Source organism: Cryptomeria japonica, unplaced genomic scaffold (assembly GCF_030272615.1).
Source record: "Cryptomeria japonica unplaced genomic scaffold, Sugi_1.0 HiC_scaffold_20, whole genome shotgun sequence".
Classification (NCBI taxonomy): Eukaryota; Viridiplantae; Streptophyta; class Pinopsida; order Cupressales; family Cupressaceae; genus Cryptomeria; species Cryptomeria japonica.
In genome coordinates this window covers 285001-300213 of record NW_026728842.1, presented here as the reverse complement: position 1 = coordinate 300213, position 15213 = coordinate 285001, and the positions used below count along the sequence as shown (strand labels likewise).

The following is a 15213-nucleotide window of genomic DNA, read 5'->3' as shown; positions in this document are numbered from 1 at the left end:
CACCTCGCTGCCCACCACGGTGCGCAACGCCGGTGGGCACCCGGGAGTGCTTCGAAGTGTGCTCCAAGGTGCTGCGTGCACGTTGTCGGAGCCCGGTTTGCCCCGGGTGCGCTCCTCGCGTGCACCTTCGTCGGGGTGGGCACCTTGGCTGGGTTTGCCCCGGCTGCGCTCCGAAGCGGGGTTATTGGAGCGCCGCCTCTTTTTTTGTCGGAGCGTTTGGTGGGGTTTCTCGCATTGGCTCTTCCCAGGCCCGGTTGCCACCCTGGCGCGCACGAAGTCGGAAGTAGGGTTAATTGCCCGGGTGCGCACCTTTGCCAGGGTGGGCACCTTGCCTGGGCTGCGCACCAGGGCGGGCTCAAGATGGCACCCGCGTTCCGTTTTTTTCACTATCTTTCAAAACGGAAATTTCAAAATCTCCTTTTTTTTTTGCCTTTTCTGGAAATTAGTGAAGGCAGTGCATCAAAGGTGCGCACCCGGGAGCGCTACGAAGTGTGCTCCAAGGTGCGGCGTGCACGTTGTCGGAGCCCGGTTTGCCCCGGGTGCGCACCTCGCCTGCACCTTGGCCGGGGTGGGCACCTTGGCTGGGTTTGCCCAGGGTGCGCTCCGAAGCGGGGTTACTGGAGCGCCCCCTCTTTTTTTGTCAGAGCGTTTGGTGGGGTTTCTCGCATTGGCTCTTCCCAGGCCCGGTTGTTGGGTGCGCTCCCACCCTGGCGCGCGCGAGGTTGGAAGTTGGGTTAATTGCCCGGGCGCGCACCTTCGCCAGGGTGGGCACCTTGGTGCGCACACCTTGGCTGGGCTGCGCACCAGGGCGGGCTCAAGATGGCACCAGCATTCCCTTTTTTTCACTATCTTTCAAAACGGAAATTTTAAAATCTCGTTTTTTTTTGCCTTTTATGGAAATTATTGAAGGCATCGCATCAAAGGTGCGCACCTCGCTGCCCACCTTGGTGTGCTCCGAGGTGCCCACCACGGTGCGAACCCGGGAGCGCCCCGATGTGTGCTCCAAGGTGCGGCGTGCACGAAGTCGGACCCCGGTTTGCCCCGGGTGCGCACCTCGCGTGCACCTTGGTGCGCACACCTTGGCTGGGTTGCGCGCCCTGGTGGGCACCATGGTGCGCACCAAGGAGCGCTCCGAAGTGTGCTCCAAGGTGCGCCGTGCACGAAGTCGGAGCCCGGTTTGCCCCGGGTGCGCACCTCGCGTGCACCTTCGCCGCGGTGGGCACCATGGCGTGCACGAAGTCGGAGCCCGGTTTGCCCCGGGTGCGCACCTCGCGTGCACCTTCGCCGGGGTGGGCACCTTGGTGTGCAGACCTTGGCTGGGTTGCGCGCCCTGGTGGGCACCATGGTGCGCACCAAGGAGCGCTCCGAAGTGTGCTCCAAGGTGCGGCCTGCACGAAGTCGGAGTCCGGTTTGCCCCGGGTGCGCACCATGGCGTGCACGAAGTCGGAGCCCGGTTTGCCCCGGGTGCGCACCTCGCGTGCACCTTCGCCGGGGTGGGCACCTCGGCTGGTTTGCGCGCCCTGGTGCGCACCAAGGAGCGCTCCGAAGTGTGCTCCAAGGTGCGGCGTGCACGAAGTCGGAGCCCGGTTTGCCCCGGGTGCGCACCTCGCGTGCACCTTCGCCGCGGTGGGCACCTTGGCTGGGTTGGGCACCATTGAGCGCTCCGAAGTTTGCTCCAAGGTGCGCACCATGGCCCTCCAAGGTGCGCAGCATGGCGTGCACGAAGTCGGAGCCCGGTTTGCCCCGGGTGCGCACCTCGCGTGCACCTTCGCCAGGGTGGGCACCTCGGTGCGCACACCTTCTCAATGTTTTCTTGCCTTTTCTGGAAATTGGTGAAGGCAGCGCATCAAAGGTGCGCACCTCGGTGTGCTCCGAGGTGCGAACCCGAGAGCGCTTCGAGGTGCGCACGAAGTCAAAAGTCGGGTTAATTGCATTGTTTTCCCCGGGTGCGCTCCGAGGTGCACAACATCGGTGCGCACCAAGGAGGGCTCCGAAGTGTGCTCCAAGGTGCGCACGATGGCGTGCACCTCTGGTGCGCACGATTCGGAGCTCGGTTTGCCCGGGGTGCGCACACCTTGGCTGGGTTGCGCACCTTTTGTGCGCTCCATGGTGCGTACGAAGTCGGAGCTCGGTTTGCCCCGGGTGCGCACCTTGATGCGCACGCCTTGGCTGGGCTGCGCACCTTGGTGGGCGCCTCCAAGGTGCGCACGAAGTCGAAGCTCGGTTTGCCCCGGGTGCGCACCTTGGTGGGCGCCATGGTGCACTCCGAGGTGCCCAAGATTGGTGCGCACCAAGGAGCGCTCCGAAGTGCGCTCCAAGGTGCGCAGGTGCGCGCGAAGTCGAAAGTTGGGTTAATTGTCCGGTTTGCCTCGGGTGCGCACCTTGCGTGCACCTTCGCCAGGGTGGGCGCCTTGGTGCGCACACCTTGGCTGGGCTGCGCACCCGGGCGCGCACACCTTGGCACCCGCGTTTCCTTCATTTTAAATTTTTTTTTTTTACAATCTCTCAAGTGGGAAATTCTATAATCTCAACTTTTTTTGCCTTTTCAGGAAACTTTTGAATGGAGCGCATCATTGGTGCGCTCCGAAGTGTGCTCCAAGGTGCGCACCTCTGGTGCGCTCCAAAGCTCTCTCCAGCTGCGTGCACCTGCCCCGGGCGCGCACCCGGCCCCGCCCAGCTTCGCTCACCTGTCCCGGGCGTCTGGTGCGGAACCTTAGAGTAAGAAACATCACCGTGCACCTTGGCCAACGTGCGCGACTCGACCGAGCGCGCACTGGCCGAGGTGCACACCGATTTCACCTGGGTGCGCGCGCAGCACCTCGGGCGCACCGGGGTGCGCGCACAACGCCCGGGTTGCACCGTGGCCTGTGTGCTCGGGGCGCCTCGGGTGCGCGCTCGGTGTCGCCCCGGCGCGCGCGGTAGTGCGGGCAACGCACCCCGGCCCGGCCCGGCCCCGACGAGAACGCAAACGGGCAAAAGGTTAATTCAAATAGCATTGCGACGCCCGGCGAAAAACTAAAAAAGGGTGCAACACCGGGACTTCCCGGGAGGTCACCCATCCCAGTACTACTCCGGCCCAAGCGCGCTTAACTGCGGAGTTCTGATGGGATCCGGTGCACTAACGCTGGTATGATCGCACCCGTTATGAGCTTGTCGCAGTGTGTACTTAGCAAACCGCGACCCACGTGCGAATCCACCCCGGCCACCCACCCCCGTCGAGGTGCACACCCTCCCTCGCGAAGTGCGCCCCGTTCGCCAAGTGTGAGCCCTGCCCGGGTGCACGCACCTTGCTAGGGCATCGGGTGTGCACCCGGCCCGGCCTACGTGCGTGCACCTGGACGGGGCGTCGTGTGCGTGCAGTGTCCCGTCTGCAACGCGGTGCCCACACACCACCTCGGGCGCAACGACCTGCGCTCACATGTGGGCCGAGTGCACCTTGGTGCATGTTCGGGGCGCCTCGGGTGCACGCTCGATCTTGCCCCGGTGCACCAAGGCGCTCGGTTTGCCCCGGGTGCGCACTTGGTGCAAGGTGGGCACCCAAAATAGGGATCAAGCACCAAAACACAAGTTTCGGGATGCAAAATGGGACCCAAGGACCACAAATGCGTTCCAAGACCCATGATGGGTCCACGAGAACAAAAATGTGTTCCGAGACTTAATAAACAAATATTGGGTTTTAGGAGAAGAAACATGCTCTGATGCCCAAAACGAGAATCGACCCCGAAAAGGCCACAGGCCAAAAGTGGGATGCGAGACAAAAAAAAATGGGACCCGAGGACCAAAATTGGGTTCCCAGGTCGAAGACAGGGCAACCGGACAAGAAACGACCTCTAAGGCTCGAAATGAGTCCCGACGACTAAAACTTGACAAGAAGCACCCATCAGGCACCCAACTCGACACCCATGGGATGCCGACCCACCCGGGCTTCCACCTAGCACACCTTGGCACCCACCCACCCTCACACCCAACCTCGCACCCAACTTAGCACCTTTGAACCCACATTGGCACTCACCCTGACCCTGGCACCTTGGAACCCACATTGGCACTCACCTTGACCCTGGCACCCACCTTTGCACTCACCTTGGGACCCACCCTGGCTCCCACCTCGGCACCCACCCAGACACCCACCTTGGTTCCTTGGCACCCACCTTGGATCCTTGGCACCCACCCCGACACCCACCTTGGCACGCAACTTGGCTACTTGCCACCCACCTTGGCTCCTTGAAGCCCACCCCGACAACCACCCCGTGACCTACCCTGGCTAGGGTTGGTGCACACCCACCCTGGTGCCCACCTTGGCACCCACCCTATGACCCACCTTGGCACGCACCTTAGTACCCACCCCGTTACCCACCCTAGGACCCACCCCGTGACCCACCTTGGCCAGGGTGGGTGCACCCACCCTGGTGCCCACCTTGGCACCCACCCATCCTAGCACCCAGCCTGTGACCGGGCTTGGAACCCAACCTTGCACCCGTCTTGGCCAGTGTGGGTGCGCACCCATCCTGGCACCCACGTTGTGACACACCCTTTAACCCACGCACCCTAGCACCCACGTTGGCACCCACCTTGGAACCCAACTTGGCACCCACCTCGGCACCCACCTTGACACTTGTGGACCCACCTTGCCACTCACCCTAGCATCGACCCATCCTAGCACCCACCCTGGCACCTTTGCACCCTAGCACTCACCCATCCTAGCACCTAACCTGTGACCCACCTTGACACTCACCCTCGCACCCACCTTGGAACCCAACCTAGCACCCACCCACCCTGACACCAACCCTAGCACCTACCCACCCTTGCACCCACCCTGTGACCCATCTTGGCACCCACCCATCCTACCACTCAACCTATCACCCACCTTCTCACCCACCTTGGCATCCACCTTAGCACCCACCCACACTGGCACCTTGGCACCCACCTCGGGCAAGGTGGGTGCACACCCACCCTGGCACCCAATTTAGAACCCACCGAGCATGTTACCCACCTTGGCACCCACATTGCAGCCCACCCTAGTACCCACCCTATGACCCACATTGGCATCCACACCCTAGCACCCAGGCACCTCGACACCCGCCTTGACACCCACCCTAGCACTGAACCTGTGACCCACCTTGGAACTCACCCTAGAACCCACCCACCCTGTGAACCACCTTGGCATCCACCTTAGCACCCACCCACCTTGGCACCCACTCTAGCACTCACCCATCCTAACACCCAACTTGTTACCCACCTTGGCACCCGCCCTCGCGTCCACCTTGAAACCCACCCTAGCACCCACCCACGCAGGAGCCCACCTTGGCACCCAACCTAACACCCACGCATCCTGGCACCCAACTTGTGACCCACCTTGGAACCCACCCTAGTACCCACCTTTGAACCCACTATATCACCAACCCACCTTGGCACCCACCCTATGACCCTCTTTGGAATCCACCCTAGCACGCACCCACCCTGGCACCCACCATGGAGCGCACCCTAGCACCCACCCACCTCGGCACGCACCTCAACACCCACCTTGGTGTGCGCACTGCGCCAACCTCTCAAAGACCCTATGTGGTGCGCTCCAAAGTGTACACCTTTGGTGCGCTCCAAGGTGCGCACCTTTGGTGCACACCAAAGTGTGCACCGAGGTGAGCACCAAAGTGCACTCCAGGGTGCACACCAAGGCGCGCACCTTTGGTGCGGTCAATGCAAACGAATTCGGAAGTTGGGGTCGATGTCGTAATCGCTGCTGCAGACTACACGTATGAGAATCGGACAAATAGCTTTATATAGGGGAGGTGTTGCGTTTGATGGGTCGACTCCCCTGGTTGTGTGCACTGCACCAACTTCAAAGACCCTGTCTTGTTTAAGAAGTCAAAAGTTGGGGTGGATGTCCTAATCATTGCTGCAGTCTACGCATGTATGAGAATCAGACAAATAGCTTATATAGGGGAGGTGTTGCATTCGGTGGGTTGACTCCCCTGGTTGTGCGCACTGCGCCAACCTCAAAGACCTTGTTTTCGTTTAGAAGCCGAAAGTTGGGGTCGATGTCCTAATTGCTCTTGCAGGCTACGCATGTATGAGAATCAGACAAATAGCTTATATAGGGGAGGTGTTGGGTTTGATGGGTCGACTCCCCTGGTTGTGCGCATTGCGCCAACCTCAAAGACCCTGCATTGCGGATGAAGTCGAAAGTCAGAGTTTGGTGTGCTACAAGGTGTGGTCGAAGGTGCTCACCTAGGTGTGCACCTTTGGAGCGCAGGAAAAGTGCCCTCCAAAAGTGCGCACCTTTGGAGTGCACAAAAGTGCCCTCCAAAAGTGCGCACCTTTGGAGCGCAGAAAAGTGCCCTCCAAAAAGTGCCCTCCAAAAGTGCGCACCTTTGGAGCGCAGAAAAGTGCCCTCCAAAAAGTGCCCTCCAAAAGTGCGCACCTTTGGAGCGCAGAAAAGTGCCCTCCAAAAAGTGCCCTCCAAAAGTGCGCACCTTTGGAGCGCAGAAAAGTGCCCTCCAAAAAGTGCCCTCCAAAAGTGCGCACCTTTGGAGCGCAGAAAAGTGCCCTCCAAAAAGTGCCCTCCAAAAGTGCGCACCTTTGGAGCGCAGAAAAGTGCCCTCCAAAAAGTGCCCTCCAAAAGTGCGCACCTTTGGAGCGCAGAAAAGTGCCCTCCAAAAAGTGCCCTCCAAAAGTGCGCACCTTTGGAGCGCAGAAAAGTGCCCTCCAAAAAGTGCCCTCCAAAAGTGCGCACCTTTGGAGCGCAGAAAAGTGCCCTCCAAAAAGTGCCCTCCAAAAGTGCGCACTTTTGGTGCGCACCAAAAGTGCGCACTTTTGGTGCGCACCAAAAGTGCGCACTTTTGGTGCGCACCAAGGCGCTGGTTCGGTCGTTGCAGGCGAGTTCGGAAGTTGGGGTCGATGTCCTGAGCGGAGGTGCAAACTACACAGGTGTCGGAATCGGACAAATAGCTTATATAGGGGAGGTGTATGCTTCGATGGGTCGACTCCCCAGGTTGAGCGCACCGCGCCAACCTCAAAGACCCTACGGTATGGATGAAGTCGGAAGTTGGGTCCGATGACCGATTCGATTAGTAGGTATGCTCATGAGGTCGGAATTTGGGTCCGATGACCTGCCATGTGTAGGAAGGCGAATGTTGGCACTGTGCGTTGCAAGGTGCACACCAAGGCGCTGGTGCGGTCTTTTTAGTCGAGTTCGGAAGTTGGGGTCGATGTCCTGATCGGAGGTGCAAGCTACACAGGTGTGGGAATCGGACAAATAGCTTATATAGGGGAGGTGTATGCTTCGTTGGGTCGACTCCCCGGGTTGAGCGCACCGCGCCAACCTCAAAGACCCTACGGTATGGATGAAGTCGGAAGTTGGGTCCGATGACCGATTCGATATGTAGGCATACTCGCGAGGTCGGAATTTGGGTCCGATGACCTGCCATGTTGAGGAAGGCGAATGTTGGCACTGTGCGTTGCAAGGTGCGCACCAAGGCGCTGGTTCGGTCGTTGCAGGCGAGTTCGGAAGTTGGGGTCGATGTCCTGATCGGAGGTGCAAACTACACAGGTGTGGGAATCGGACAAATAGCTTATATAGGGGAGGTGTATGCTTCGTTGGGTCGACTCCCCGGGTTGAGCGCACCGCGCCAACCTCAAAGACCCTACGGTATGGATGAAGTCGGAAGTTGGGTCCGATGACCGATTCGATATGTAGGCATACTCGCGAGGTCGGAATTTGGGTCCGATGACCTGCCATGTGCAGGAAGGCGAATGTTGGGACTGTGCGTCGCAAGGTGCGCACCAAGGCGCTGGTGCCGTCGTTGCAGTCGAGTTCGGAAGTTGGGGTCGATGTCCTGGTCAGAGGTGCAAACTACACAGGTGTGGGAATCGGACAAATAGCTTATATAGGGGAGGTGTATGCTTCGATGGGTCGACTCCCCGGGTTGAGCGCACCGCGCCAACCTCAGAGACCCTACAGTATGGATGAAGTCGGAAGTTGGGTCCGATGACCGATTCGATACGTATGCATATTCGCGAGGTCTGAATTTGTGTCCGATGACCTGCCATGCGCAGGAAGGCGGAATTTGGGTCCGATGACCGAGTTGATGGCGTGCCATGCGCAGAAAGGCGGAATTTGGGTCCGATGACCGAGTTGATGTTGATGGCCCGCCATGCATAGGAAGGCGGAATTTGGGTCCGATGACCGATTTGAAGGCGTGCCATACGCAGAAAGGCGGAGTTTGGGTCCGATGACCGAGTTGATATTGATGGCCCGCCATGCGCAGGAAGGCAGAATTTGGGTCCGATGACCTGACATACGCATGGAGTCCGACTCGGGGGCCGATGTTCGATTCGATGACTTGCATTGTGGGTAAAGTCGGAAGTTGTGGTCTTTGACCCGATTCGATGACCAGACTTCGGCTGCTTGAGAATCGGACAAATAACTTATATAGGGGAGGTAGTGTTCTCGAGCATCCTCCCCCCGTGCCCGTTTATGTCGATTGATGCTGGTGCTCTACTGGTTGGAGAGCTCGGATGCAAAAATCTTGCACCAGGATTTATCGATTGTGATGGACACGGCAAGTCTCCTGATTGCTATGCAGGAGCTCATCGTGAATCTCTATGCGGCCTTGGTATGGACTCGACCTGCGGAATGGTTCGGCAATGGTAGTCGCTCCAACACGTCCTTGCAGTGGCCACAGAGGTGATTCAACTAGAGCTCCAGTCTAGCTTTTGGGTTGCTTGGCGGACTGGTATAGCCGCGATCGAGTTCCGGCCATGAACGTTTTAGATAGCTCTTGGGCTTTCTGGGACGGAAGTCGGAAGTTTGGGCTGTTGTCCGATTTGATGACCATTCTTCGGATGTGTGAGAATCGGACAAATAACTTATATAGGGGACTGTGTTGTCTCACGCAGCCCCCTCCGTGCCCCTCTATCTCGACCGATGTTGGTGCTTGAAAGGGTTGGGATCGCTCGGATTTATAAACGTGCACCACCATTTGTCGAGTGTGAGGGACGCGGCAGGTCTCCTAAATGCTATGCGGGCGCTCTCTGAGAATCTCTATCCGGCCTCGACACAAACTAGTCTTGCTGAATGGTTTGGCACTGGTAGTCGATCTAACACGTCGTTGTTGTGGCCGCCTAGGCGATTCGATTCGAGCCCCCGTCTAGCTTTTGGGTTGCTTGGCAGATTTTGCCCTATCCGCAAGTGAGCTCGGTCCCTAAACGTTCGAGAAACCTGATTGCTATGTGCCGACTCTCTTTCTTGCGAGCCTCCATCTAGCTTTTGGGTCTCTACGGAACGGAAGTCGGAATCTGGGACCGTTGTTTGATTCGACGAGGCAGACTACGGTTGTGCGAGAATCGGACAAATAACTTATATAGGGGAGGTGTTGACTGGAGCATTCTCCCCCGTGCCCCTCTAACTCGACCAATGCTGGCGCTCGAACGGTGGTAGCGCTCGGATTTTCATTGAGCGCCAGCATTGGTCGATTTAGAGGGGCATGCGAGATTCCCGAATGCTATGCGAGGGCTCTAACGGAAATGTCTATTGGTTTCGGTATGGATGCAATTGCGAGTGGTTCGGCAAAGGTAGTCGTTCCGATGCGTCCATGTCGTGGCCAAATCGATAATTCGATTTGAGCCCTCGTATAGCATTTGGGTCTCTCGATGTGATTCCGCATTCCAGTCCCTTTGGGCACTGCTTGAGCCGCATCCCAGGGGGTTCCCTTCCCAATAATCTGCCTCGCAACCCGATTGCTATGCGGTGAGGCTCCTCGGCCGCCTCGGAACTATCTGTGTATCAGACGCATCGCGGGATAAGGGGTTGGCAACGGTAGTCGCCCCAAGCGCGTCCGATGCTTGGACCATTCCGAGGCGGCCCTGAAGCCTCTTCCGTCTAGCCGTTGGGTCCTTCTCGCCGCATCCCTCGCCTCGCACCCCGATTGCTATGCGGTGAGGCTCCTCGGCCGCCTTGGAACTATCTGTGTATCGGACACGTCGCGGGATAAGGGGTTGTCACTGGTAGTCGCCCCAAGCGCGTCCGATGCTTGGACCATTCCGAGGCGGCCCTGAAGCCTCTTCCGTCTAGCCGTTGGGTCCTTCTCGCCGCATCCCTCGCCTCGCACCCCGATTGCTATGCGGTGAGGCTCCTCGGCCGCCTTGGAACTATCTGTGTATCGGACGCGTCGCGGGATAAGGGGTTGTCACTGGTAGTCGCCCCAAGCGCGTCCGATGCTTGGACCATTCCGAGGCGGCCCTGAAGCCTCTTCCGTCTAGCCGTTGGGTCCTTCTCGCCGCATCCCTCGCCTCGCACCCCGATTGCTATGCGGTGAGGCTCCTCGGCCGCCTTGGAACTATCTGTGTATCAGACGCGTCGCGGGATAAGGGGTTGTCACTGGTAGTCGCCCCAAGCGCGTCCGATGCTTGGACCATTCCGAGGCGGCCCTGAAGCCTCTTCCGTCTAGCCGTTGGGTCCTTCTCGCCGCATCCCTCGCCTCGCACCCCGATTGCTATGCGGTGAGGCTCCTCGGCCGCCTTGGAACTATCTGTGTATCGGACGCGTCGCGGGATAAGGGGTTGTCACTGGTAGTCGCCCCAAGCGCGTCCGATGCTTGGACCATTCCGAGGCGGCCCTGAAGCCTCTTCCGTCTAGCCGTTGGGTCCTTCTCGCCGCATCCCTCGCCTCGCACCCCGATTGCTATGCGGTGAGGCTCCTCGGCCGCCTTGGAACTATCTGTGTATCGGACGCGTCGCGGGATAAGGGGTTGTCACTGGTAGTCGCCCCAAGCGCGTCCGATGCTTGGACCATTCCGAGGCGGACCTGAAGCCTCTTCCCTCTAGCCGTTGGGGCTTTCTCGCCGCATCCCTCGCCTCGCACCCCGATTGCTATGCTGTGAGGCTCCTCGGCCGCCTCGGAACTATCTGTGTATCGGACGCATCGCGGGATAAGGGGTTGGCAGTGGTAGTCGCCCCAAGCGCGTCCGATGCTTGGACCATTCCGAGGCGGCCCTGAAGCCTCTTTCGTCAGCCGTTGGGGCCATCTCGCCGCATCCCCCACCTCGCACCACGATTGCTATGCTGTGAGGCTCCTCGGCCGCCTCGGAACTATCTGTGTATCGGACGCATCGCGGGATAAGGGGTTGGCAGTGGTAGTCGCCCCAAGCGCGTCCGATGCTTGGACTATTCCGAGGCGGCCCTGCAGCCTCTTCCGTGTAGCCTTTGGGGCCATCTCGCCGCATCCCTCGCCTCGCACCCCGATTGCTATGCGGTGAGGCTCATCGGCCGCCTGGGAACTATCTTCGTATCGGACGCATCGCGGGATAAGGGGTTGTCACTGGTAGTCGCCCCAAGCGCGTCCGATGCTTGGACTATTCCGAGGCGGCCCTGCAGCCTCTTCCGTCTAGCCGTTGGGGCCATCTCGCCGCATCCCCCACCTCCTCGGCTGCCTCGGAACTATCTGTGTATCGGACGCATCGCGGGATAAGGGGTTGGCAGTGGTAGTCGCCCCAAGCGCGTCCGATGCTTGGACTGTTCCGAGGCGGCCCTGCAGCCTCTTCCGTCTAGCCTTTGGGGCCATCTCGCCGCATCCCTCACCTCGCACCCCGATTGCTATGCAGTGAGGCTCCTCGGCCGCCTGGGAACTATCTTCGTATCGGACGCATCGCGGGATAAGGGGTTGTCACTGGTAGTCGCCCCAAGGACGTCCGATGCTTGGACTATTCCGAGGCGGCCCTGCAGCCTCTTCCGTCTAGCCGTTGGGGCCATCTCGCCGCATCCCCCACCTCCTCGGCTGCCTCGGAACTATCTTCGTATCGGACGCATCGCGGGATAAGGGGTTGGCAGTGGTAGTCACCCCAAGCGCGTCCGATGCTTGGACTATTCCGAGGCGGCCCTGCAGCCTCTTCCGTCTAGCCTTTGGGGCCATCTCGCCGCATCCCTCGCCTCGCACCCCGATTGCTATGCGGTGAGGCTCCTCGGCCGCCTGGGAACTATCTTCGTATCGGACGCATCGCGGGATAAGGGGTTGTCACTGGTAGTCGCCCCAAGCGCGTCCGATGCTTGGACTATTCCGAGGCGGCCCTGCAGCCTCTTTCGTCTAACCGTTGGGGCCATCTCGCCGCATCCCCCACCTCGCACCCCGATTGCTATGCGGTGAGGCTCCTCGGCCGCCTTGGAACTATCTTCGTATCGGACGCATCGCGGGATAAGGGGTTGTCACTGGTAGTCGCCCCAAGCTGCGTCCGATGCTTGGACTATTCCGAGGCGGCCCTGTGGCCTCTTCCGTCTAGCCGTTGGGGCCATCTCGCCGCATCCCCCACCTCGCACCCCGATTGCTATGCGGTGAGGCTCCTCGGCCGCCTTGGAACTATCTTCGTATCGGACGCATCGCGAGATAAGGGGTTGTCACTGGTAGTCGCCCCAAGCACGTCCGATGCTTGGACTATTCCGAGGCGGCCCTGCAGCCTCTTCCGTCTAGCCGTTGGGGCCATCTCGCCGCATCCCCCACCTCGCACCCCGATTGCTATGCGGTGAGGCTCCTCGGCCGCCTTGGAACTATCTTCGTATCGGACGCATCGCGGGATAAGGGGTTGTCACTGGTAGTCGCCCCAAGCGCGTCCGATGCTTGGACTATTCCGAGGTGGCCCTGCAGCCTCTTCCGTCTAGCCGTTGGGGCCATCTCGCCGCATCCCCCACCTCGCACCCCGATTGCTATGCGGTGAGGCTCCTCGGCCGCCTTGGAACTATCTTCGTATCGGACGCATCGCGGGATAAGGGGTTGTCACTGGTAGTCGCCCCAAGCGCGTCCGATGCTTGGACTATTCCGAGGCGGCCCTGTGGCCTCCTCCGTCTAGCCGTTGGGGCCATCTCGCCGCATCCCCCCCCTTGCACCCGGATTGCTATGCGGTGAGGCTCCGATGCTTGGACTATTTCGAGGCGGCCCTGTGGCCTCTTCCGTCTAGCCGTTGGGGCCATCTCGCCGCATCCCCCCCCTTGCACCCGGATTGCTATGCGGTGAGGCTCCTGGGCCACCTTGGAACTATCTTCGTATCGGACGCATCGCGGGATAAGGGGTTGTCACTGGTAGTCGCCCCAAGCGCGTCCGATGCTTGGACTATTCCGAGGCGGCCCTGCAGCCTCTTTCGTCTAGCCGTTTGGGCCATCTCGCCGCATCCCCCACCTCGCACCCCGATTGCTATGCGGTGAGGCTCCTCGACCGCCTTGGAACTATCTTCGTATCGGACGCATCGCAGGATAAGGGGTTGTCACTGGTAGTCGCCCCAAGCGCGTCCGATGCTTGGACTATTCCGAGGCGGCCCTGCAGCCTCTTCCGTCTAGCCGTTGGGGCCATCTCGCCGCATCCCCCACCTCGCACCCCGATTGCTATGCGGTGATGCTCCTCGGCCGCTTTGGAACCATCTTCGAATCGGACGCATCGCGGGATAAGGGGTTGTCACTGGTAGTCGCCCCAAGCACGTCCGATGCTTGGACCATTCCGAGGCGGCCCTGAAGCCTCTTCCGTCTAGCCGTTGGGGCCATCCGTCGCCTCGCACCCCCGATTGCTATGCGGTGAGGCTCCTCGGCCGCCTTGGAACCGTCTTCGTATCGGACGCATCGCGGGATAAGGGGTTGTCACTGGTAGTCGCCCCAAGCGCGTCCGATGCTCGGACCATTCCGAGGCGGCCCTGAAGCCTCTTCCGTCTAGCCATTGGGGCCATCTCGCCGCATCCGTCGCCTCGCACCCCCGATTGCTATGCGGTGAGGCTCCTCGGCCGCCTTGCAACCTTCTGTGTATCGGACGCATCGCGGGATAAGGGGTTGGCACTGGTAGTCGCCCCAAGCGCGTCCGATGCTTGGACCATACCGAGGTGGCCCTGAAGCCTCTTCCGTGTAGCCGTTGGGGCCTTCCCGCCCCATCCCTCGCCTCGCACCCCGATTGATATGCGGTGAGGCTCCTCGGCCGCGTTGGAACTATCTGTGTATCGGACGCATCGCGGGATAAGGGGTTGGCACTGGTAGTCGTCCCAATCGCGTCCGATGCTTGGACCATTCCGAGGCGGCCCTGCAGCCTCTTCCTAGTCGTCGGGGCCTTCCCGGCGCATCCTTCGCCTCGCATCCCGATTCCTATGCGGTGAGTCTTCTCGGCCGCCGCGGAACTATACCTGTTATCGCTACTGCATCCTTCGGCTGGTAACCTCCTCTGCCGCCTTGGAACGTTCTCTTTGTCGGACGCGTCGCGGGATAAGGGGTTGGCACTGGTAGTCGCCCCAAGCGCGCCTGATGCATAGACCGCTCCGAGTCGACCTTGCTTTCAGCCTCTCACATGCATAGACCTCTCTGAGTCGACCCTGCAGCCTCTCACGTTTAGCCTATGGAATCTCGCCTCACAACATGATTGCTATCCTTGATGCATCCCTTGCCTCGAGCCCTGATTGCTTTCTTGGCTGCATCCCTCCTCTCCTCACAGCCCAGTTGTCATCACTGCTTCATCCGTCGCTTCATGCATCTGGCTGCTGGGCCCTTCCCACCGCACACCTCGATTGCTATCTCTGCTGCATCACACACCCCGATTGCTATCTCTGCTACATCCCTCGGCTCTCACTTCTGCATCCTTCGCCTCACACCTCGATTGCTATCAATGCTGCATCTGTAAGCTCACACCCCGATTGCTATGCGGGGAGGCTCCTTGGCCGCCTTGGAAATTTCTCTGTGTCGGACGCACCGCGGGATAAGGGGTTGGCACTGGTAGTCGCCCCAAGTGCGCCCGACTCTTAGACCGCTTCGAGGTGACCTCGTAGCCTCTTTCGTCCAGGCTTCCTGCCTTCAACGCCCTTTTTACACCTCGATTGCTATGCGCGGGCTCCTTGGCGTCTATCACCTCTCTGCGAAGAGTGGCACGATGATTGTTGGGGTAAATCGTAGCAGTCCGATCTCTGGCCTTGGGCCATTGTGAGGGCTGATCGATTTCCTGTGCGCATCTCGTGTTCGCCCAGTAACAGACTCGACGACTTGTAATCGGTCTTGTTCCCGATTGTTCCTGGAGGTAGTCTTCGGAACTCTTGGATTTGACCTGTCACTCGAACTGTCCTCTTCCGAGGATGCTTGTGTGTGTGCGCTTGTGCCATTTCCTTGGCGGTATTAACGAGATATTAAAGAGCGGAGTGAGCGCCTCGCCCAGCTATGTTTGGGGCTCTCACTCCCTTACCCGGTGTGCGACCGCTTTGCACGTAGGTT

The 15213-nt window shown here is 59.9% G+C and overlaps 1 non-coding gene across 1 annotated transcript; it reads right to left on the bottom strand.

Moving 5' to 3' along the window:
- Positions 1–3022: 3022 nt before the first annotated feature.
- LOC131860896 (5S ribosomal RNA) lies at positions 3023–3141 on the bottom strand. Its single transcript, XR_009359979.1, has one exon. It is a non-coding gene; the product is annotated as a 5S ribosomal RNA (ribosomal RNA).
- Between the last annotated feature and the right edge of the window lie 12072 nt (positions 3142–15213).